Source organism: Octopus bimaculoides, chromosome 25 (genome assembly GCF_046866305.1).
Source record: "Octopus bimaculoides isolate indiv1 chromosome 25, ASM4686630v1, whole genome shotgun sequence".
Taxonomy (NCBI): Eukaryota; Metazoa; Mollusca; class Cephalopoda; order Octopoda; family Octopodidae; genus Octopus; species Octopus bimaculoides.
This window is the reverse complement of record NC_142952.1, coordinates 14,358,497-14,361,793: the sequence shown is the minus strand read 5'-3', so window position 1 is coordinate 14,361,793 and position 3,297 is coordinate 14,358,497. Positions and strand designations below refer to the sequence as shown.

At 33.4% G+C, this 3,297-nt stretch overlaps 1 long non-coding RNA gene across 1 annotated transcript in view; it reads right to left on the bottom strand.

The window, feature by feature from the left end:
- Positions 1 to 802: 802 nt before the first annotated feature.
- Positions 803 to 3,297, bottom strand: part of LOC128250706 (uncharacterized) — a 165,843-nt gene continuing 163,348 nt past the window's right edge. Inside the window, exon 3 of the long non-coding RNA XR_016238393.1 lies at positions 803 to 1,164. This is a non-coding gene — a long non-coding RNA (uncharacterized LOC128250706). The remainder of the gene's footprint in view (positions 1,165 to 3,297) is intronic.

Below are 3,297 nucleotides of genomic sequence, written 5' to 3'. Positions count from 1 at the left end.
TGTGTATATTTGTATGTATGTATATATATATATATATATATATATATATATATATATATATATACATATAGATATATACACACACACAAACATCTTTTTATACATACATTTTTTATTTATGCGCCCTTTTTAAAGCCTAGCCAGGCTCATGGTCCTAGTTTCCCGGTTTCTATAGTGTATGTGTTCCTCCCCAGCTGGACAAGACGCCAGTCCATCACAGCTTTATTCAAGAAACAGGAAGAAAGAGTGAGAGAAAGTTGGGGCGAAAGAGTACAACAGGGGTCGCCACCACCCCCTGCCGGAGCCTCATGGAGCTTTAGGTGTTTCCGCTCAATAAACACACAAGGCCCAGTCTGGGAATCGAAAACATGATCCTCCGATAGCGAGTCCGCTGCCCTAACCACTGGGCCATTGCGCCTCCACTTACACATACATACATACATACACACAGTTATATATATCCTAATGTCTTTTACATAGCCAGTTATCACTGCAAATATTTCAGAATATCTTTAAAAAGTCCACCCCATCTCCTTTGAAAACAAAATAAAGAAAACAAAGAATTTTAAAATTCAACAATTTTAAAAATAAAATCTGAGACCAAAAAAAAAAAATCAACCCACAACAAGATAGTAAACAACAACAACAACAACAACAACAAGGAAAACAAACATGTAGAAGAAACTGTAAATAACGATGAATATTTTAACAAAACTAAATAGCAAATACACAACACAACAGTTCTTATTTTCATAGTCTTTTTATTTCTCATTTCTTTCTGAAATTCCAGACACGTCTCACTATTTAACACTGTTATTATTAATATTAATACCATTGTCTTCATATTCTCTGCAATAGTTGTTGTAGCTATTGCCTTCATTGTTAGTGTACTTGTTTCTATTGTTGTTGATGTAGTTGTTGTAGTAGCCATGGTTGTTTTTATTGTTGGTGTTGGTGGTGGTGTTGGTTTTGGCTGTAATTGTTAAATATTATCTCTCCCTCACATTATCTTTATCTTCCTGTGGAAACTTCAAAAGGTTATAATTTCTGTTGTTGTTGTCGTCATCATCATCATCGTCATCGTTGTTGTTGTTGTTGTTCTAGATGGAGTCTGACCCATTGTTAGTTTCTTCCTTACAACGGTCCATCTGTCTGTATATCTGTCTAAAAGTGAATGCGAAGAATTGGAATAAAAGACAATTGCTATCTTACGGGATTTGTCTAAGAAGATATTACATTCATTAATCTAGTTATTTATAATGATTCCACAAACAACACATCCAGTGTTCTTGTATTTCATTTAACATACATAGATACATATATATGTGTGTATATGTGTGTATATATATATATATAAATATATATATATATATATATATATATATATATATATATATATATATATATATATATATGCTCAAACACATACATATATATAAAATGTATATACATATGCATATATATTTACCGTATATATGTGTGCGTGTGTATAAATATATATATGCATATACTGTGTGTATATATATATATATATACACACACACACACACACACATACACTGTATATGTATACACACACACACACACACATATATATGTAAATATATATGTATGTCTATATAAGTATATTTACATAAATATATATTTACATGTATGTGTGTGTGTGTGTGTGTGTGTGTGTGTGTGTGTGTGTGTGTGTGTGTGTGTGTGTGTGTGTGTGTGTGTGCATATTGATCTACCTCGTTATCTACTTATATATCCATCAGCTTTCTCTTAGTTACTCTATTTCTGTTTCTCATTCTGTCTCTGGCTCCCCCACTCCCACCCCCACCCACAGAGACAGTCATATGTTTATATATGTGTGTGTGTGTGTGTGTCTATATATATATATATGTATATATATATATGCACTTAAGATAAATAAAAGTATAATAACACGCATACAAGATATATTCTTGATTTATTGAAATTATCTCTTCTTTCTGAAAGAGGAGACCAATCACTTGGTAGAAATTGCTGCCAACTTTAAAACGAGGAGGGGAGATAATCTTCAGAATGACGAATTCCTGGAAATTAACTTGCCATTAAATAAAAGACAAATACACATACATGCATAGATACATACATACATATACATACACACACACACACACACACACACACACACACACACACACACATATATATATATATATATATATATATGTATTATTTAAAAGCAGCAGAAATATAACAAAAAAAACGTTACTCTGAGTTTCACGTTCCCGTTCATCGGACAGTTTTGTTAAAACTGTCCGATGAACGGGAACGGGAAACTCAGAGTAACGGTTTTTTTGTTATATTTCTGCTGCTTTTAAATAAAGCATATTACTCTACCTCTGGTATTTGAGTACTCTTTTTTCCACCATGTTGCACATTTCATGTGCTTACTCCGGTATATATATATGTATATATAATGGAGAAATTGTATAAAATGTGTAAATGGACAATGAGTAAGGCACCAGCACAGTTTCGATTACCCAATAAAGTCTTGTCAGGTGACTTTTCAAAAGGCACCTCCCTCAATAAACTCAGTTTCGTGTGGTTCAATTATACAGCATGTTTTTATTTGGGTTATCCCATAAATAATGCATTTTTTTTATACTTCTTTTATTTTTCAAAATTAAGATAAACAAAGTTCTTTTTAATCTAAAATATACTTTCCTTCATTTTCTACAATGCTCTTCCATCTACCTGATAGACTTGCAAGGTTCCTCTCTCAAAATTCACTTGTCCATGATGAAAAATACTCCTTCAGCACTATTCTGACCTCATCTACAGAATTCATATTTTTCTGTCCAAATGATTTTGAAGACTGCAGAATAAATGATAATCAGATGGGGCAATGTCCAGTGAATATGGTGGGTGGGGCATCATTTCCCATTCAAAACTGCACCAGCCTTTGGAATGTTATCCTTCCTGTATGTGGCTGAGAATTATCCTGATGGAAGAACATCTTGAAACCATCTTGAGGGTCATTTTTCTTTCCGCACAGGTGTCAATGAATGTTTGAATGACCAAATCCAAGCTTCTCTCCTAGTTCCTCAACAGTTACGATGGGATTTTGCTCCACCAGGGTTTTCAGGACATGCTCATTGAGCTCTGCAGATCTTCCAGGACAAGGCTCATCTTCTGGCTCAGAATTTCTGAAACCACCATTGAAACTGTCTTACACTTATTGTCCGATCTCTGTATACTGCATTAATATTCCTCACACTTTCCATTCCATTGTTACCTTTATTGAATTTATAAAGCAAA